The sequence below is a fragment of the Idiotropiscis lumnitzeri genome, chromosome 7 (genome assembly GCF_059441095.1).
Source record: "Idiotropiscis lumnitzeri isolate Australia: NSW breed Sydney's pygmy pipehorse chromosome 7, RoL_Ilum_1.0, whole genome shotgun sequence".
Lineage (NCBI taxonomy): Eukaryota > Metazoa > Chordata > Actinopteri > Syngnathiformes > Syngnathidae > Idiotropiscis > Idiotropiscis lumnitzeri.
In genome coordinates this window covers 4103319-4126209 of record NC_142397.1, presented here as the reverse complement: position 1 = coordinate 4126209, position 22891 = coordinate 4103319, and the positions used below count along the sequence as shown (strand labels likewise).

At 40.8% G+C, this 22891-nt stretch overlaps 2 protein-coding genes across 2 annotated transcripts in view; one reads left to right on the top strand and one right to left on the bottom strand.

The window, feature by feature from the left end:
• The window catches only part of rtn4rl1b (reticulon 4 receptor-like 1b), a 134907-nt gene that overhangs the window by 40778 nt on the left and 71238 nt on the right, over window positions 1–22891 (top strand). The window lies entirely within an intron of this gene.
• The window catches only part of dph1 (diphthamide biosynthesis 1), a 176872-nt gene that overhangs the window by 102698 nt on the left and 51283 nt on the right, over window positions 1–22891 (bottom strand). The gene's annotated exons all lie outside the window — the stretch shown is intronic.

Genomic DNA, 22891 nt, shown 5'->3' with positions numbered 1-22891 from the left:
AGTACTAAAGCACGCAGTCTTTTTCAGTCATTGAGAACTGGGTCTATGTCTTCGGGGGGGGGATCTAAATTGAAGCGACCGGCAGATTCGGTAAGAAGACAATTTCGTACACATACAGCAACCCTTCAAACTTCGATCGTCACTTGCAGAAGCACCAAAAAAAAAAAAAAAAAGGTCATAGTTTTTGTTGTTTATTGGCACACACGACATTCATGCCATCTAAGAAGACAGTTGAGCATAAGTTCACTAATTTTGTGCTGGTGACAAATTTGCAGTATTTTTCTTGACCTCATCTGAACTTGTACTTGGACCTTTGTGACTTGGGCTCGACTTGGACTGGATGAATGTGGACTATGCTATAGCCCTGGCGTTAGCATTAAGCTAGCAGGCTGAAAGGCTAAACTATGTGGTTGTTTTGAATATATGAACTAAAAACATCTTATTTCCTTGAGTTGAAGTGGTCTTATGTTGCCGCAGTCCTATGAGAACGTTTTTGCACATCTTAATTTGCGTGAACTCGGATGTGTCCATCATGTGCTCGTTCACGGGGGAAATAAAAGTCTGACATGCGGCCTGCCAACAAAGAACATTTTCAGCAATATGCAACGCAATGTCAGTTTATCCTTTTTTTTGTTGGTGTGTCTGTGAGAGCATTGGTGATTTGTGTTAAATAAAAAAAAAGTTGTTTTGTATAAAAGAAGTTCACACAAGCTCCCGCCCTTTCCGAAATGAGCATCAACTTTTTTTAGATTCAAAATCATGACTTCATGTGTCAAATGTTTTAGTGCCTCACTGCTTGGAGAACTCAAAAGGCCTTAAATTGTATCTGAGACAATCTGTGATGTTTTTACAACATTGAGCACTGAGCGAAAATAGAGACTGCAATTGCTAGTTTTTGAGGCTAGCCACCAAGTGGTGTGCTGTCCTATTGTTAGCTTAATAGCATAATTGCCCAAATTGCTAAGGTACTTGATAAAAATGGTTCAGGTGCTCTGAAAAGACAAAAACTTTTGCCATATGACAATGATGCTATTAGGCTAACGATATAGTTAGAGGACGTTCTATCATTCAAATTGAGCATTGAGCAGTGGCGGGCCGTACATTTCAAACGTAGGCCTTCAGTGAAGTCCTACCTAGTTCGACCCCTCATAACACCATCATTTATGACACCACGGTTGGAGAAATTGATAAAACACACACACACTACTGAGTGTTGGACCACCTTGGCTCATGAGAGTTTTTCTTGAAAGGTCCGTCTTGAGAACTATAACTGCAATCAAATGCACACTTTTCCCTCCTTTGGCCATTGTGGGTTAAAAAAAAAAAGCAAGAATATATTTTAGATTTTTGAACGGTCACCAGGTAAGAATGTCCGGCCTGGTCCTCTTTTCTCACCAGCAATTATTGAATCACAGGACTTGTGAACTGATTGGCCATCACAACTGCCTATCAACTGTGAGAGCCCGATGACTCACACAGCACAGACGCTCGCAGGGGAATAATCCGAAAGCTCCGAGGGAAAGAATGTGAAATCTGCCTGGCAACACAAGCTAGTTGAAATCTGATTGGATAAAACCTCTCACCTAAAATTCCAACATAAAATGGCATTTCTTGATTATGTTAGGCCAGCAGAGAAGGCCTTGACCGCCCACCACTGATTGAGAAAGGGAAAGCGAAAATATAGATTGCTTGTTTAGCTTGCCAAATTGTTAAATTAATAGCATAATTGCCCAAGGCATGTTCAATTTATTATTACCAAGCCAATTAAAAATATCACTGTCCTTGCTCAAATGAAATAAACATTCTGAAAACGTTTCCAATGACCTCGGCAATTATCTTATTAAGCTATGCCATGCTTCTCACATGTTGTGGGCCATATTGCAGTGGCGCTTTTTCAAATTGACAATTACGAGAAAAGATGTAGGCTTCGACAGATGAACCTGTGAATGGCGTAACAGAAGTGGCGCTTCTGTTACATTGTTTGACGCGATCGCTGGTTTTAATTTGGTCGGTCTCTATCTCCTGTTTTCGTTCCATTGACATTGGCGCCACGGGATTCTCGGTTGAGAACTTCTTGTTAACAAAAGACTTTGATTTGGATCACCTGTGACTTGTATCGGCCATTTGTTTGCGCTGTTCGAAATTGAGTGAAGATGTAGACTGTTGGTTTAGCTTCTCGGGCTACCCGCCAACTGGCTAGCTGCCATATGCTTGTCATTTTTGCTTTGAATTGTTTTGTCCTCCAGTTCTCCTCTAACATTTGGTTGTCGTGGTGTCAACAACCTTTTTTTTTTCTCAAAAGTGGCCCACCTCTTTCTAAAAGGAAAAAAAAAAAAGTTGTTCCGAAGCAAACGTGATTTCAAGCATGAAAACGAGTGCAAACAGAAGCGGTGAGCTCCACGCATGGACGCCGTCACAGTAATTAATCTCCTTTTCTTTTTTTTTTTTTCTGGGTTACAAACGCTTCGCCCGCTCCTGAATTAACCTCCACCGAGGTCGTTGGCGTGCTAATCTCTTCTCTCTGACATTCACGCTGATGAATGCAGGACGCCATGGCCCATCTTCAACCCCACCCACACAAAACTTTGCATTCGGCTTTCTAATGCTGGCCACTCGTCCCATCGTCGCACAGGACTTGCTACGAGTCGATAGGTCGTCGACTAACTATAAAAAAGTGACAATTTTAACGATGCACTCGAGAGGGGCATGTCGATCTTCAGTTGGCTCAGCGTTATCAGTTGTAAGCTTCCAGGACGGAAACATGCATAGGAGGTCCTCAAGTGACGAGCGAGTTCCGTTCCTACGCTTGCGACGCAACCTGAATATCCACATAAATTGGTATTAACCCTATAATGATTAAATAAGTAGTCGAATACATGCATTATTAATTTAATAGAATTAAAAAAAATAAATAAATAAAAAAAAAAAGTCTTGTAGTTGCCAGCACTGCCCATGGTGTGAAAAAAAAGTTTTTGCGTAAGTGTTCCGTCTGGGGTGAGAAGATATTACGTTGCCAAAGTGACCCGCGGGCGCAAATGAAGAGACGATGTCACTCATGATGTCGTGCATACGGAAGTGTTGAGGCAATTCTACACTGAAGCGATTTGGTCGGAAATAGAAAGACCGTTTTGGGGGATAATGACATGGAGATGTCACTAAAGATGATGTCACATCATTGCCGTCCGTAAAAAAACGAAACAAACATAAATGTCCACTTTATGCTTCATGTTCTAAGTGGGATTAAATTAAAGTCAAATATAAAGTCAATACTGTGACTCAAAACAACTTTGTCGGTTCGATCTGCCAGCTCCGAGCACTCTCCTTCCCGCCACGCGGAACACATTCTGGGTCAATGACGGCTAAATGTGACCTCGCCATTCAGACTGCGGTCACTTTGCAAAAAAATTCAATATGTATGGAAATAGCGGACGAGAGGACGAGAATTGGCCGTTGTAAAGTCGAAACATGGCAGGTCGACTGCATGGAGTAAGTATTTCAAAGATAGGAAAATGGGTGGAAAGCTTAAAAAAAAAAAAAAGTTTTGTGTGAAGACCGAGTGTCTTTTTTCTCTCGCTTTGCTCTCAGCGACGATCTCGCCATCCGTGCACTCCCCCTGAGGCACATTCACCTGCCAAAAGTGTTCCGAGGCTCGTTCTTAAATCCATTTCCTTTCAAAAAAGGAAAATGAGCGGCGTGGCGTACGTCAACGTGACGGTGAGGGCGGAAGGCGGAGCCGGCCCGGCACGCCGACGGATTATGGCGGGAGAGCAAGGACGACGAGGGTGCGGTGGCGGGGCATCAGTGAGCCAAAACGCTTTCATCTGGCTGACTACTTCAAAGTCTTCAAAGAGAACGCGCTGCACTCGGAACGCATTAACACTCTTAGCACGCATGCGGCAAGTCAAAAGATCTTAAAAAAAAAAAAAAAAACACACACACACACACACACACACACACGCCCACACAGGAGCGCTGTACAAACACACAAAGGGCCCTTTACGTGGCCCAATGTCAACCAGGACATTTTTAATAACCTACACTCGCTCAAACAGGTCGATTGTGTTTACAAGCCGTGAAACGACAGCTGGCAAAACATGTCGGTGGCTTTCTCGTTATTGAAGACTGCCGACGAAATCACGTGAAGAGCAGGAGTGACTCCGGTAAAATTCAATAATGTAAGCAGCATTCATTGGAGAATCCTCGAAAAGATGTGCTCGGCCAACGTTATTAGCGTCATCCATCTGTCTAGGATACCTGCTTCCGATCGGGGCTCATTTGGGCTTGATAAGAACTGGAATTTTCCCAAAATGGCTGCTTGAATCCAAAATGACCAACTTCCTGTTCAATTTCAGGCATGGGTGCTTTTTCAGGTACACTCAATTTTGCGTCGACCGTGATTTTTAATTTTTTTTGCCCAACCTCCCAAAGAGCACTTCTGAAAGAGAGATCTTGATGCTAAGCTCCGCCCACATTAGATGGTGTAGGGAAATAAGCTTGACTATTTACCGTGATCCATCTGCTTTAGATACCTGCTTCGGATTGGGGCTCGTTTGGGCGATCGATAAACTCGAAGTTCGTCATGAGCCCTGAAATTCACCCAAAATGACAGCTTCAAACCAATCTGGCAGATTTTCGGTTTAATTTCAGGCATGATTTGGAGAGACTTTTACAAGCATCTTGTTGTGATCAACGTACACCCAATTTCTTATCAGTCAGTGACAGGAATGATCGGATTTTATGATTTCAAAGGATATCTGCTTCTCACCAGGACTCATTAAGGTCACTTCCACAGTGCGAGTTTTCTAGTATAAATTTGCACAAAAGTACGAGCCCTGGAATTTTCCCTGCATCAAAACAAAATGGCTGACTTCCAGGTGGTGCCAATGAGCGAGAGACTTTTAAGACCCGAGATTCACTGTCCACTGTTGCGGTCTCAGACTCTTGTGCTGACGTCACCGCTCATCTCATTATCTGAATGTGGGAAGCCGCAGTGGCTGTCTCAATGGAACAGGCAACAAAAAAAAAAACCTCTTGAAGCAAGGTGAGGTCCACCACTTAGCGGCTGTACGCACATCAGAACCAAACCCATGTTGGTCACAGCACAATTTTTGCACCACCAGTAAGTCCGTCTCATGAATAAAAGATGTTTGTCAGTGAGCGACGCTAGTTAGCTCTCGGGGAGGGCATTAGTTTACAGAACGAAAGCGCTCTCTAGTGAGATAGGAGAGATCTTTGCCAACAGCGCTGGGACGCGCCCGAGGCCCTTTGGCATTCTCCGAGCAATGTCAGCTGCCAGTGCCGCTCGTGTGCGTGCGTGTGTGCAAGGTGACAGCAGTGGTACCTGGGTGAGCAATGAGCAGCAAAGTGACTCGTAGGCCATCTGTAGCAAATAGTAGCTCAGCCTGCTCAGAGGTCAAAACATGCAAATCACTGGGAAGCTTTTATGCCATCATCCCGATTGGAAGCCGTTTCAAAGCCCGAAGCTTTATTGGACTATTTCCATCCCGGAAGCCTAACTAAATTCATTGAGTCTCATTTTACATAAATGTAACCCAGCGATTTGTCATTTGCTGTCTCGACCTGGTACGGCGGCTGCACCGAGGCAGACCGAGTGAGGCTCCAGAGGACGGTCAAAACAGCGCAAAGGATTATTGGCGGCCCTCATCCCCTCCCTGTCGGACGTCTAGACCACCAGCAGAGCTCTCAATATCATTAAAGACAATACTCACCCCAGCTCACACCTGTTTGACCTTTGCCCTCTGGCAGGCGCTACAGGTGCAGCAAATCAAAGACTAAAAGACTGAAACACAGTTTCTTCCCGAGAGCCATCTCCTATGCCGAACTCTCGTGCACACCTAGCCTTACCTCGCAGAACAGCGACATAACATGTTTTTATTTTTCCAAATTTGTTTTTATTTTCTATTGAATTATTTAATCTTTAACTAATCAGTTTTATATATTTAATTAAATTCTTGTTGTATTGCACTGCAGCGGGGAGCTCTCTAATCTCGTTGCACACTGTACAATGACAATAAAGGGCTTTCTGATTCATATTCTTTTGATTCTCATATATTACAACCAACCTGGAGTTTAAAAGAAAATTGTAAAAAAGGGACTATTATCGAGAAATGCAAATTGGATGGAACAAAACAAGTTGCAAAGCTGCCTGAAACCAACTTGTGGAGCGACTAAACGTCAGTCGATTGGAGCAATAATCACTATTTTTAAATGTGGAGGGACTTGAATTCAGATTTGTCTATAGATGTTTGGGTTTTGTTTTTTTGCAACGAAGATTGAATGGACTCGCCATTTACATTTTTCAAGTTAAATTAAAACCTTTACAAACTCATCCAGCCTGTTGTCATTTTTTTTTTTTTTTTTTATTGGCCTCCTTTTAATTTGCTGAAGACCAGCAAACCCTACCTGAACACAAGCGGGTCAAAAAGATTGAATATTGATTTAGTGGTCACAGGCAGCTTCAGTCCGCCAGTTGAAAGAGTTCACCCCCCCCCCCAAAAAAAAAAAAAGCTTTTCAGTTGCCAACAATGTTTGCCGTGTGGACATGAAATAATTCCTCACATACATTTTTTGACGCTTATCAGCCCTCATTAGCATTGCGACACGGTTCGTATCCCATTGGAATGTCCACTATCGCAGCACCTCACCGCCGCTAATCTCGAGCAGCCAACCGTGTCCCTCAAGTCTCATTAAGGCCTGGACAATCTCATAAGCAAGACTGACAAGTTGTTAAATTTCGGACTTCCCACCTCGGATTTATAATCTATTTCAAAGTCCGCTGCTCCATTTTGGCAGACACTTGGCTGACTTTTCCATCCCAGTTGTAAAATGGAGCAATTTGAAAGTGAAAGCGACCCCCGAGGGAGCAACAGGGGAGGCAACAGATGAGCGCGTTGAGTCCACGGGCTTCATGTGGTCATCTTCCACCTGTCTTTCATTTAGCAAAGCGCATCCGGTCACCAAAGCTTGGCTCCGCCTTTGCTTTTTTTTTTGTCGGAATTCACATGCACGGACACGCACGGAGACACACACATCTGCGTTTTAATCACCTCGAGCAGTCCATTTATTAGAGGCTGTTCATGCCAATGGTGGCGTGGAACCATACCTGTTGTAATCCTCATATACCGACAGAGGTGAAGCAGCATGTGGCTCTCATATTTCATTTTCGGTAACTGTGAACAATTAAATGTTTGCGATCACGAGCGCAATTCGTCTTTAGTGTAAGAACGTCAGCACAGTCTGAAGAACAAGTGCTGCCCGCGTACTGCATTCCATACGCTCGGTGCAATTCCTCCACTTGGACATTTTTTTTTTTTTTTTTTTTTAGCTCCTCTGCAGTAGTACGGCCGAAAGCCTTCCAAAAAAAAAGGAGGGTGCGGGGGGGGGGGGGGGGGGCAATGCAGTGTTAATCCTTTGCAAGTCAAAGTCGCACAATGGTTGCCTTCAGTGAAGTGAAGCAGGATGTGGCTCATTGTCCAAGTTGATTACTTTGCGCTCTTACTTTAAGTAAGTGAACAATTGTACGTTTGTCATCATTGTGTAGTAACACTTTGTTTAACGCTTTATGCAAGGGATGGGCAAGTGGCGATCCGTCGGCTGATCACGCTTTGAGTGGCCCCTTGATTAATTATAGAAGAATACATTTTTGGGGCTAATTATTTATGTATTATCTTCAAAAACTCAAGTAGAAATTCAATATCCGTTTTCCAGAAAATACAGGAGGCTAAATGGGAGAAAATATCATGGAAATTAAAAAAAAAAAACACCACATATATATATATATATATATATATATATATATATATATATATATACACTGAAAGAAAATCACACCAATATGCGAGTTTGCGGGTGCCTAACTGTGAATATGCACTTAAGTTGTAATATCAAGATTCACCACTAGATGTCATACATGATTTGATGCTTGCTTTGCTGCCCACATTACAACATAAGTAGGCCTGATATTTTATCTGCGGATTTGGAACGATACGAAGGACAATACCTGAATACCTTGCAGCGATTGTTCATGAGCTGTCTTGTGTTGTGTCTGTGCACTTTGACGCATGTGATACAATTTACTGCTCATATTATTATTATTATTTTGGGTGTAGATGACTGAATGCTTGCCAATGTGACCTGCTGCAAAACAATTTGTGTGAGTTTGATATGAGAGACCACTGCATTCTGTGCATCAGCTCTATGCAATTTCTCCTCTTGCACGAAATGAAAGTTAACTTCTACATTCCTAACTTAAATCACACGATCGATGGCATGTTGTGGTTCTATTTGCAGTAATGTGAGCTCATCCTATTTTTCCACTCCGTGTCTTGTGCGGAGTATTCCGATAAGCTTCTAATAAGCTTCACACTGCTTACATTGACTGAAGCCAATATTGTTTCCAAGCTCTTTTTGGAGCCACCCCACGTCTTCCCGTCTGTCAGAACTCATCACTTTCACGAGACAGGAGCAAAAAAAAAGAAAAAAAATGGCGCCGCCAATGCTCTATTCTCATTTGCATCAACCCTGAACGCATCAAAGGCACTATATCCTCAAAGCACTCCGGATTGTATATTCATTTTAGTCTTTAGAAATATTCCTGGGTTCTTTACAACTGCATCGAGCTGACGCAAGCGCTGCCAAAAAATGTTCCTGTCGCTGGACAGCGTCAGCGTCGGTGATAAATTCTTTTACTCTCGCCTGTGTTTGTTTCCGCTTTCCAATTGTTAATTTCATACTTTGCACTCCTGAAATGCCTCCAAGACAGCAATGGCATTTGTTCACCCGCACCCAAAAAAAATGGTTGCATGTTTTCCATTTTGTGTGTACTTTATATTAAGCTTAGTGGCATTTTTAAGGCAGTGACTGCACGCCACACAAATTTGTACGACTATCAACAAAGTGCAGGGAGACAGGAAGCAGTGGGGGAGGAATGGTTCAACTGCTTAAGGAGGGATGCGCTTATTGTCATTTTTGATTTTTTTTATAATTTGACTGTACACAGTAAGTTAGGATACCTCTTGGAAATGCCGTTTTTTTTTTTTTAAATCTCCTGATTAATTAATCACCAAAATGGGGGCCTTACATGCCTGTTTGCAATGCTGACTCGGGAGCGCCGAGTAGTAATTGCAAAATATTAACTCCAACAACAGTTTAACCTCAAATTATCCCTGGAATTATTATAGTTAACAAATGTACCAACTAAAAAATAAGAATGAAAAAACATTATCACCAACAAAATGAAAGATGAAAGGCTTTTCAAAAAAACGAAAATTATGTAAAACGGCATCTTACTTTTATAAAACTAACTAAAAATACAAAAAATATAAATACATATATTAATAATAAACTAATACTATAACTAATATAAACCAAACTAAAATGAATTTTTTTTCCCCAAATATAAATCAAAGTAATCTTACAAAATGAAAATTAATGAATCCTAACTGAATTTGAAACAAAAGTCAAAATTACCTAAAAATTAACAATAATGAAAATTCCCACTATTGGCACTGGTGTGAAATTTTGGGTTGAAGCAGCTATTTGTCTTCTTTTTTTTTTTTTTTGAATCCCCCAAAACTAAAAAAACAAGAACTAACTAACACTGTTTCTATAAATGTCAATAATATAGATTTTAAAATTGCTCCAACATAAATGACTGTTTTAGCCCCAATAAATACTGGTTTTTTATTTGACCGTCACAAATATTAAAATGCGACTTAAAATATTGCTCTGGCAGTCAGTAAACATTTAGAGTTTTGTGGAGGTACTATGAAGGATAGAGCAAGTTTGAAGAAACAACAAAGTGGGAGAACACTTTCGAAAACGTATTAATGCTGCAAGTCAAGAAACACCCAAGAAACATCCGCAATGAATATGCGGCAAAACTGAAATCACTCTCATGTGAATGCATGGATAATAGAAGCGTGCACGTCGTGGGTATGTCAAGTAAAAATATTTTTAGGGCCCAACAATTTGTCTGGTGTCTTCTCACAGAGGTAAAATACGTGTTTAGAAGAGAATGTTGTGAAGAAAACAGAAGACGCATAGATTCTATAGCTGCCTCTCAGCCTCCATTAAGGCTGATGGCGCCCCCGTGAAGCGTTCCGGTGCTCTTCCCGCTTATGTTCAATCCCGCACCCGGTGCACAAAGTGACGTTTGAACGTGACATATTCAGGCCACAGCTGGTTTCGCCTTTTCTTGCGCTCATACTTCTGTCATCTCCTCTTCGTCGCCAACGTCGGGAAATGAAGACGGAAGCTTCACACAACGTGGAATTGGGGATGGCAAAAAGGCAGGGAACGTCTCGGGGGAGCTGTCCATGGTATTGAGTTTTTATTTGTTACGCTGCATAAGTGTGTGTGCGTGTGTGTGTGTGTGGTCACTGGGTTTGAAAAGAGGAAATTGTGAATCCTCTTCACTATAGCTGATAAAATAGTTGATATAAGAATTACAATATTTTCAAAAGGGAATACTTTTTGAAGTGTGCAGAGAAACTAATTATTACCCAGGATTAAATACATTCTGCAAACTGCCAGCGACAAGCGGCATAGAGCCATTCACCGATTAATCGTTTCATTGAATTACTGTACTTCCCATTGATTCAAATATTCAAACAACAAAACTGGGGGGGGGGAAATCCATTCAAACACTATTATATCATTACGCTGGTGGCCAAATGAGTCACATGGAATAGAAATACGCTCAATGTGTGAGGTCATAAAGAAGATTACTGTATTGTAGCGGGAGAAGGAGAGGAAGAAATAAAACACACAAAGGAAGCAGGAACATCAACAACTCAAGGTTATAAAAAAAAAAAAAAAAAAATCCTTGAGGAGAAGGAGAGTGAACGATGAAGAAAGTGACAGATTGACATGCCTTTTTATGAGAGGAGGAGGAGGAGAAGAGGGAGGGGGCAGATGCAACCAGTAAGTAAATGTCAGCGAGGAGCGTCGGCCCAACGGGACGCGCGTCACAAGAGCAGCGCTCATTGTGCGACGCGCTTCTGTCGCTGGCATTCATGTGCTCCCTGCAGCACTACGAGGTCTTTACTACACTATTGCTTTTCATGTTGCCCCATGGACTGGCTGTCATGCTGACAAATTGGAAAAGAATAAATCAAATAAATATATGATATATCGAGGACTGCGCAAGAGTCTCAGCTTCGTTTGTTTTGCTGTTGCTTTCACAGCAGTCAGTGATAATCGGACAATCTGTATTTTCTCGAGTATATTCACTATTAATAATTAGGGTTCCATTCCATTTAGCTTGAGTAAGTTTTTAACACTTAATTGTTGCTATATAGCCAATGTGTGTTCGAGCGGATGCACCACATAACTTTTCAAAACTCTTGTAGCGGGGTGCAGAATGGCTTGTCCTTATTAATCTGTCGCTACACATTTAATTCTTGAAGGGTTTTATTTTGGGTTGCTGAAACACAAAATATTAACATTTATTAACAACGTTCGCTCTGTACTGCTGTTTCCAGCTTACGTGTAGCTCTTCTTCGCTCTAGAATGCGCTACTAATAGAAATTATTTAACCAATATTTCGATCAATAAACCTCAATAAACTTACACATGCACACAATGCAAAAATACCTCACATCTTGTATCATATACACAATGCCTCAAACTTACACATGTACTCAATACAAACATACTTCACAGCATTTTACACGACGCTCTCTCGCTATTTCAACGGCAACCTGTTCGTCTACTTTAATTACAAAGTTACATCTCGAACGAAAAACGTCAGTAAACACTTAATTTCAATCTATCACACTTACTATCAATAAACACATTCACACATCAATATATGGTATTTGATCTCGGTTATCTTACCTGACACACAAAATATTAACATTTATTAACAACGTTCGCTCTGTACTGCTGTTTCCATCTTACGTGTGGCTCTTCTTCGCTCTAGAATGCGCTGGTCCCCTTTTGCCACACACGCAAGCAGCGAACGCTGTCCTCTAGTGGTCAGAGGTAGCCATTGCAACTAATGTACAAATAAGCAATAACATGAAACTATTACCATCTTAACATGGCTTGCACTAGTAATCAAAACAAAATATCTGTGAAAACAATACAATTCCAAATACAATAGTATTGAATATGAATGTATGCCACACTCTCTCCAACTCATCACATGCCGGTTCCGACCCTTACATCACATTCCAATGTTTTAGTCGGCTTTTACTTGTTTTGCAATTTGCAAAGGGGGCCTTGGACAAGGTGAAGGAATTATGGACTCTATGAAATAACGATTTAGCGTGAGCACAAAATCTTCCGGCTTCGGCTAGAAATGTGATGAAAGTCGACTGAAACATTTGACATTTATTTGGCGTTAATCCATCCACAGGCACGTGAAATAGTGGCATCTCATTTAACCCGAGCTTGAATGTGATTGGTTCGTTCCAATCCTAGCAGAAAAACACTGCAACTACATTTCAGATTTGATTTGATTTACTATCTTGAAAAGAATAAAATGTGATTTTAATTGTGTATGACAGGTGGCAGATTGGTCAAATTAGTGGTGCAAATGGTTTAAAAATGATTTTTCTTGGTCGATTTATTTTTTTAATCACACACACGCAGCTGCCATTTGAACAGGGGTGTGTAAACTTTGTCACTTCATACTACCCACATAAAGTTGGGCTTTTTGGTTTCCAGATGAAATTTTAGCATATTATGAGTGGTTGGTGCTCAAAAATGTCACTGCTTTATAGCATAAAATTAGTTTAGAGTTAAGTTTTATGTGCAATATGAAAATATTTCATTTTAACGTGTGTAGATTTGATTGGACTATGACTTTTTTTTATGTTTTTTTTTTTTTTTTGTGTTCCACCCGCCCTCCCCACGATTTACAAGAACAGATGCAGTACTCTAGGGTAGCTACACAAATACTAGGTTATTAAATCAAATTTAAAAAATGCTTTATTCATTTAACTCAGTCAATCCATAAAACAAATATACCTTTTCAAAAACATAGTCCCCGCCTCCCAAAGACGGATTTATACGTTTTTTTTTTTTGCGTCATAGCTCTGTGTTTGTATAGCATTAGAACAGAATATTCTGTTGGCCTTGCAAAATCAAACGCTGGAATTGAAGGGTTTTCTCTAGTGAAAATGATTGGGATTAATTGAGTTAATATTGTCACCTGTGACTATGATGAGGACTCGAGAGCCCCTATCCAATGCTGCTTTAGATGTAAAATAAACAACTGCAAGAACTGCTGGAGTGACTTCATTGCCATATCGTACGGTTTCTGCTGAGGAAGCGCAAGCATGTTTGAATAGAAAGTAGATGATTCTGGATTTTGCTCTTTGGGTTGGTCCGTCGCAATTAAAAAGAAGCAGCTCCTTCATTTTCGTAGCAGGTGCAAGTCTCACACAGGTACTCCTTTTTTTTTTTTGCATCCAAACGTGGTATCCTAGCAACCAGGCTATGGGACTAAAGCCCTTCGCCATTCCCCAATGCTGCAGCCATCACCATCGCCATTGTTACTGAAGCCAATTCAAGATGACTGATGTGGACTCTTCAGAGTAGAAGGCCCTCGGAGAGATTCAAAAACCTGCAGTTGTTCAAGTGAATACTTGAGAAGTCAAAAGGAAATGCGCTTGAGGTCTTGAATTTCTTTTTCGTGGTGATAAGTTATCAAAACGGGTCTTACTCAGTTTGCACCTATGTACATTTCAAAGTTTTTTTACTTAAGCAAATGAGTCAAATCAGTACTTCCACTTGAACTTTCACCAAAGACTTTTTTAAGCACTTCCACAGAAGCAGAGTGTGAGGACTATTGTTTCTGGGTTTGTGATTCGGAGTGTGGAAGGCACACTACTGGAAACCGTTGGCTTCGCCCGCATTCAGACCGAGGGCACCGAGATGCTGACCTACTTCACATCGTGTCCAGGGCACAGCTGCTTCGTGGCACCCTGCCTCACCCCCGGCCGGCATCAGCCATCACTCGTCCCTTGACGCCGTCTGCCCTGTTGTTCCTACCTCGATGACTGCTTGCAATAATTCAAACACCATGCAGCGTTGCTTGGGTTTGTCATCTAAACAAAACTAAAAACATTAAATAGGAACAATATTAAGACAAATCTCATTTATTTTATCCGAAAATAATATTTTAAAAAGGTGCAGAGGTATAAATTTGAGTATGGTTTCCTTTTCTAAAGAAACAGTGCATTGGAGTTTAGTTGCCATAGAAATGTTGGAATATTTAAATAATTTCAAGAAAACATTCAAATTTTATACTCACTATAGTATTATATTGTAAAATGAGTAAAACACTTTTTTGTATTGTCACTGTCCAGGGAAAAACACGTATGTCCATTTTTTTTCTTTTTTTTTTCATTTTACGTGACTGGGGTTTCCGCGTTACAGACGTCTCAATGTGAAAATTAAAAACAAAATTGCAAAATCTCACATACATGATTTTAACAGGACAGCGACAGTATTTATATAATAAAAAGTGCTGTCAAGCAATTAGGTTTTTTTATTTAATTTTTAAAAATTACATAATTGATTGCGATTAATCGTGTTTGTCAATTGCAATTTTTACGAAACTTGGAACCGATATTTACTTGAGTAAAATCTTGGATTTAATGTGGAAAAAATATAAATGCATATTTCTACTCAGACAGCTTCCCTTGATCATTGAATATGATTCTTTTCCTGTAAAATACACACAAAAAACTGTTGAACGATATACCAAGGTGTACAACTAATACAGTCTTTGAAGTTGGCTTCGCAAAGTGCGCAAATTAACTGGGATTTCTCCAATGAGCAAATTTGAAAAAGTAAAACTATCAAAAAGTCCGTCTTTGCTAAATTTGACACAGTGAGCAGATGTCAGCTGCTACAGAAAGTAAATACAACTGAGTTAACTGACTTCATTATTTTTAGTCCGTTATAGAATTTTAATGAATCCCCATCGTGAACTTTGACAGCCCTAATTATTATATATACTTTTTTATATATACAGCAATTTTTTAATCGCTGAGTGCAATAATCATATTCATATTGGATATTGAATTGCAATAAATAACAACGGGAGATAATACAATGTGCATGCTCTGGTCTGGTCATAGCTGCGGAGATGGGAAGAGGAGTAAAAAGGTACGCCATAGAAGAAAAACAATGCGGGCTGTTTGGGATTCCCGTTGTTTTGTGAAAGCTCCCATGCCATCAAAATCCAATTTTCCACTATTTTATGGATAAAATCGGTCCAAATGCATCGGTGACATGGTGTAAGTCAGACAGCTCTGCGCTTTGCTCCTAAGAATGAGTAGACAGACACTGCATCTCCTCACCAAGATGATGTTTGATCTGCCTCACTTGTGCAGATAACAATAGTAATGTGGAAAAGGAAGAAGAAATTGGCGTAAAACTGTTTTTTTCCCCCACCATTGAAGCCAAACATACAGCACATTCCTTTTCTTAAATTTACTTCGGAGACCTTTTGCAGTGAAAACGTGTGAAAACGTGTCGGTGTGGCGTGTGCAGTGTCCTTGGATGAGGGTTGAGCCCTGGTCTTGGGAATCAATCAATACGAGGGATTGTGTGAAGAGGTCATGGGGACATGCAGCGCTCTCGTTTTGTCTCCCTTTCTCGTGCTCGCTGTCTTCAACAAACAGCTTGCCTTCAGGTTGGAACAAACACAAGCGACTGTGTGGAATATAAGGCTTAAAAGAAGAGATTGGAACGCGTCTCAAAAAAATGGTGTTCTGCAGTCTTGTTAATTTATGCGTCTTACAAAGTACATTTTTGAGAACTTTGATTGTGTCTGGATTGAACAAAATCCACAACGCTGATGAGAGCAACACATTGTAAAGGCAATTGGAGTCGGTGTAATTTCACACCGAAGCGTTGATGAGCAAAGTTGGACGACTAAAATGATGAATTATGAATTAAAACTCATCATATTTTGATGCAAAACCGTGACAAAAATGGCCGCAACCAGGAATGTTGATGTGGACTCAGCAAATTTGTCGTCCAAACCGACGCCAAATACGGGAAGCTGAGCGACATCCACGCAACGGCCACAGGCAGAGACAAGAAACAGTGGCTCAAAACCTTTTCAAAAATTCTCGGATCACATAATCGACTATTTAAAACCTTTCTGCTGAAGAGCCACATTTGCTTTTTACATTAAACAGCTGGGCCCGATTATTCACAGATGAGGTGAGGAAAAAATGTAACAAAAATTTAAAATGTGAAAATTAAAATAATAAATGAACAATGCATGCTCTGGTATTAGCTCTAATTAATATAAGTAAAGCTAAATGTACAATTATTTAAAAAAAAAATAATGCACAGTATAAGTCAGGTGTGGGCAAACTACGGTCCGGGGGCCACATGCGGCCCAATAAGCGTTTTAATCCGGCCCGCCCGCCAAAATGAAATGAAATGAATAAACCTTGTTAATGTTCTATTTTCTAAATACTGTGGTATATATTGTTGTAATGCTTTTGTTCACTCTTATTTAAAATTAAATGTATTTTTTTTCTCCGATGAGGTGAGGTTACCAAAACACTCCATCCATCTGCCCCTCTGTCAAATTATAGAACCCATTGTGGCCCGCCAATCAAAAGGTTTGCCCACCCCTGGTAAAAGTAATTGTTTATTATACTCCCAGTTTTAATTGTATCTATAATTACAAATTGAGGTTAATTTAAAAAAAGACAACCTACATATTCTTTTACATGCCTTAGAGGTAAAATGGCTAAATTCAACAATTATTACGAGACTCATTACAAGACCGATATTGTAAATGATCATTGGGAAAGATTGAAGAATGGAGCAGATCTTCTATAGCATAATTGATCGAGGAACGTTAGTCATCCCGAATAGAGCAGATTTTGCATGTCAACGTAATACTGTGGATCACCGGTGAGGACATTGTTGCGTTATTTCCCTACTTAAGAAGGGCCGTTTTGTCACATTTTCTGTGCATCGTGATCATACTGTATTTAACCTCACTGAATGGATGGGAAACAAAACAAAAGCAACATAGCATCCAATCGCTCTCCTTTGTTCTCCAAATGAAAACGGATACGTTGCCTTAGAGCAGGATGGAACAGGGGGAGGGGGGGGGGTGGCCAGCCAGGCTCCTCTCTGCAGTGTTGTGCAGACAACATAAATCATGCAGCGTGGCCACACATCGGTGATGGATGACCAGAAAAAGAAGTAGGCCAGTCTACATCACTTGTGATCTGCAGCTTCATACTGGATCCAAGTCACAGAGGTTATATTTAGAGTACCCGCTCCCCTCGCTCGGTGTCCTTCCACTCTGACTCGCCCAAATTTGAGACATCCATAATGGAGACACGATGTTCTGGGATGTGGACAAAGACGACTCGGGCGATTCGGCACTCCAAGTGAAATAGTGACATGAGTGTGATCGAGTGCGGCTTTGACTAACACTGCGGGGTGTTAATTTAGTGTCGGCTGTGTTTGCAGTTGGAGTTTCGTAAGGTTTCAAATTGAAATTATGATTCAATTATACATGGCGCTCACATTTGGTATGTTTGCTTGATGATTGTTTATGCTCTGATTTAAATACTGGTCTGTGTTGCTGGTCCAAATGTTTGGTTCGTGCAGTGTTCAACTTGAAGCTAAAGTAAACCCCAGACAAAGGCAGACACATTTCTCTCAGACTCTTCACATCCTGGTCACCACCTCTTTTAGCGCTGTTGAAGCAGCAGATTTTCCCTCTTGTCATCAATTCCGTTAACTCAAAATGGCACCTTGCAAATGTTTGCCAATTTTGCACATCTTTGTCGGAAAGCATCATTGTATCGATTATTGTAGCTTCAGCTCTCTACATTTTTGCATAACTTTTTAAAATTACTTGCATGTTTCAACATCCTTGACCAATAAAGATGATTCTGATTCTGATCAGCCAAACGGACGAAACCAATGAAATGGACAAGCACCACCGAACAAATTCTTGTACCAGCTGCACAAAAGACATGGAGCAAGTTCACAAAACAAAAACATGGAGAAGATGCACTGAACAATATCTCGGTTAAAATGAAAAAGAAAAAAAAAAAACGAAAAATGCTAAGCTAGCTAATTTGGAACGCACCAGTGATGAGATGACAGCATTCACTCATATAATCTGAACCCGATCATGTTGATCACCCTTGATGTAGTTCCTTCGATCAGAACAAACCTCAAAGTCCAGTTGTGCCTGTGAACATCTACCGATGCACTGCGGCAGAAAAATGTCTCGATGGCACACTTTTAATGAAAGTGGGCGCACTTGGAACGTATTCCCGCATGATGGACACAAGATGACTTTTGACTTTTTTTTCTGACTGTTGCAAAGGTGATGCTTTACAATCCTGGAGACTTTTACAATAAACTTGAGGGGATGTTCAGGACAAAAAAGGCAAAAAAAAATTTTGTCGCGTGACAGTTTGTGGCAGGTGGAGGAGTGAGAAGACTATTTTTATAGAACGGGGGTAGAAAGCCATTCAGCAGCGCTAATCTTACCGACAAGTCCAGTTTCAAAAAAAGGTTGTTCGTGCAAGCAGCATTTTGATTCACCAGGTAAGAAAAAAAACGACACACGTGGAAAGAAATGAGTTAATGATCCTTGAGAGACGCCCTCATACCGCAATTGCCGCAAATGGTCACCCAGCAAGATCGCCACTACTTTAAATCCACCCGGCGATTACTCTTCTCGGGAGGCCAAATCAGAGAGAATGAAGTTGATTCAGCTTCAACAAGAAGAGTGACTTTTGAGCCACGGAGTATCTGTAATGCATCAGTGTCTTTTGTGTTGAGCACAAAAACGTCAACGTTATTTAAGCGACAACAGAGGGAAAGCTATTTTGGGGAGGCTCGTACCCACATGGAACGACTTCAAGACTCGCGACAACTTTCTGATTGATTGCATCTTTGACACAACTGAGACTAAAGTGTTTAACAGCACGTAACAGGGAAAAGGGGGAAATGTGTTTTTATGGTGTTGTTGTCGCCACGGTAACCACGTCTAGACAGTTGCCGGCATTAAGTGGGTGGTTTCAGAAGAGCTGTCGGAATACCTGGCAAAAAAACATTCTCCTTAAAGTCTTTGTGAATTAATCACTGAAAAACGACACGCTGAAATATTTTGGAAACATTTGCCAGACGGTAACGTCTCTTGAAACGATTCTGTTCATCACAAACTGATATAGTGGAACAGCCGAGACACTTTTGTGCGCATGTGAATGCAAATATTTCTATCACCCGCAGCACGTGTTCATCCATCTACGCTTTCTCGCATTCAAGGTGGCCCGCAGGCATCGGTATAAGCGCAAGGGATTTTTGGCAGCCGTATTCTTTGGCTTTCACTAATTCCGTCTCCACCAGCGTGCTTAGATAACATCCTCGCCCATGTCGCCGGGATTCAGCAGGCACTCAAAGAGGGCACGAGGCATCCGTTTCATGTTACGGTCGACTTCAAACATCACCACGGTTTTTGAACATTTGCACTATTTATTACGCTTACTTTACTACAAAGTCTTGAATTAACACTGCATAGTGTAATTAAAATAAAAATAAAAATAAATGTATCATATTGTCGCTGTCCTGGGAAAAACACGCATGTCCAATTTTGTAATATTTTTAAAAATTTTCTCATTAATGGGATATTTTTAATGCGGATGCATCAACATTTGTTTATGGAGTCACACACACACACACGCGCGCACACACACCTGTCTCTTCAGGGTCCGACATTAACGCTGACCCGATGACTACCGCATGACAATGTCAGGTCACTCGGAGTTCACAGATGCTGGCGCAACACGGCCACCGGTTCAAATTTGATGAATAAATGTGATGAAATTTACACATTCTTGCTTTGATTTTTTTTAATATGTAATATTCAATATTCTGCATTTTAGCCACTTAAATGGATCAACCATCTGTGCAATTATTTATAGAGCACTTTAAAAAAAAACTATCACAGCTGTATACAAAATGCTGTACATAATATCCAAATCAGATGTGTAAAAAAAAGACAATAAATTAACTCACTTACTGCCATTGACGGCAAAAAGCGTCAAAGAGCCATTTTGTTTACTCGGCTGATAGTGAACTTTAAAGTAGTTGTTTAAATGTACTCGTGTGCATTTTGGCCACAGAGACCACATGCTTCACTATCACCTACGCCGATGGTGTGCCAACTTTTTGATTGGAGGGCCACAATGAGTTCTAAAATTGGACAGAGGGGCAGATGGATGGAGTGTTTTGGTAACCTCGCCTCATCGGAGAAATAAAATATATTTAATTTTAAATGAAAGTGAACAAAAGCATTACAACAATATATATGTCTTTTAAAAAAACACAGTATTTGGGAAAATAAAACATTAATAAGGTTTATTTATTACATTTTTTTCAAGTTCGGCGGGCCGGATTAAAACGTTTCACGGGCCGCATATGGCCCGCGGGCCATAGTTTGCCCACCCCCGACCTACACACATAAAAATGCCTTTCCTTTTTGTTTGTTTTTATAACCGCGGTACTCAATACAGCGCTCGAGAAACTCGACTGCATCATATCGACATTTATTTTGAACAAACTGCGTCCTTGTTTTTAGCCACACGTCCTGTACGCCTTCAACAGCCCTCTTGTTGACACTATGCATTGTCAAGGCAAAGTAGCGCACGTACTGTACTGCACTTTGGAGCTTGTGATTGTGCACAAGTCGCTTTGGTTATGGCATTACTCAGCTCTCATCACTTCCTGTCAGCTAAGTGTATCTATTTTCATGAGTCCAAGTGTCAAGGTCACGCTGTAGCGTATGGCATCCCCTGCAAGTGACAATATGAAAATACTGCAGGGATGCTGCCCTACTGCCCAGCTCATCATCAGCACCGGATGATAGTTGGAGAGGGAAACAACTTGTGTGTGGCACTATATGACGTTTTCCCCCAGCTGTGACCGGAATAGACTCACGCTCATTAAAGCATCGCCTCTCATTCATACCAGCCAACAATCGCGGCTCAAAGCCTCACATATCTCCTGTTTTGCTGCCATTTTTTCTTCTTTCCTTCGGGCCACATAGTGAGCGCTATCCTTGGTCCACGCCTTATGACTCAGAGGAGGTTGGCAGTGAGGAGCTCCGTCTTTATCACTTCCTCATCAAACGCAAGCGCCCCCGCCGGCTCAATCTTCTCTGCGGGCTGGCTGCCAAAGAAGCCTGTTTTAGCTGGCCTGATAGCCCGGTGGCCTCATTGCAGCTGGACATGCAGCCACAAACTCTTAACCCCCAAAACAGCAAACCCCTGGGCTATAATCTGGGCGAGAGGGGGTCGCGAACATTTTAGAGGGAAGAGGGGAAAAAAAATTGGAGTGTAATGAGAGACAACGTGGGAATACTGCAAATCTTTGTTTCGGATGAAGAACACGTATGAGTACACTGGCTATGCAACAAATATCAAAATAAGTTTGATAATAGTTTGATAATAAATGAATCGTTTTAGAGGCTTGTTTAATTTAATATAAGATTGTTTGATTTAAGTCCAAATTTCAGTTTGTCAACTGTAATTAGTCTCAGATTGTTGTAGTCCGCGATGGAAGCATGTTTTTCTTCGGAAAAATTTATTAACATCTTTGCCTCTTTTCCGACATGTTACAGACCCAAAACAGTGTATTGAAGATCATGGCTTGTTTTTTTTTTTGTTTTTTTGCGAAGGGGATTTTTTTTCATTCAATTTATTGATTGATTGAAAAAAAATAATCGACCGATTAATCATTTCTGAAAATAATTGTTAGTTGCATATATGCGCTTAGTTCGTGGATTCAAAATGAAGTCTAAGTAATTAAAAAAAAAAAAAAAAGAAAAAACTTAAACGGTTTCAGCAATTGTAACAATATGCACTGTTCCGCCAGTCAATTCAGACATTTTTTCACATACCACTAGAGGGAGCTAATGACGTCTAGTGGTACGCGTACAAAATTTTGCTGTAACGCTTGCCAACATGCGGTGAGATCCAGTTGGGAGATGTATTGGATTTTTTAGAAATTATTTTTCCCCTTTTCAGGCTGCTCTCTGACCTTTCAAATGTCCTGGCATTTACATTGTGCTTATCCAAAGAAGGCAGCCAAAAACACAACACTGGCGAGATGCTGAATTATTGATGCGGGAAGCAACAAACCCACAACAGTGGACGCTGCGCCTCGGCCAATCCACATCATATTTCATACCTCGTCTGTGACGCTTTCTTGGCTTATCCGACAATGCAGGCTTTTCATGTCATTGAATTAACCCCCCCCCCCCCTCTCTCCATACTTTTTGTTTTGCCTGCTGTTTGCGTCGTCATGAAATCACAATGGAATACGTTAGGTGGTAAGCGGATGCTCGTCATTGTCATTCAGCTGGAGACAGACGGGGTACTTAACAAGGCAAAGCTCGTTAGATTAATTTTTATTTTTCTCACGCTCGTTCCCCGACTGACTATAAACACTGTGACGTGCCGTATCGTGGCTTTTGAGCTGACACCATCCCGGAAATAATAACAGCATTACAGACATTGTTAGTGTGACACGCTGTCACTGCCAGGTCACCGATTTGAGAGGTTTACAATGTTGTTGGACGAGCCAAGACACATCTTAAAAAAAAAAAAAAACGAGCGTGTAATGATATCCAAATAATACCTTGGAATCATTTAGGGTCTGCTTGGCTTGCAATTGTGATAATGTTGTCGATGTAAGCTCAGACATCTGGTTGTGTTGGCGCCGTCACGCTTTTTCATTGATCGACGATGGGGGGAATTAAGAAACACTATGTAAAAATAGCACCTTTCAATATCATTCGCGATGTTTTGATTATACGTGAAAAAGATCAGATTTTTTTCAATTTTCCTTATTT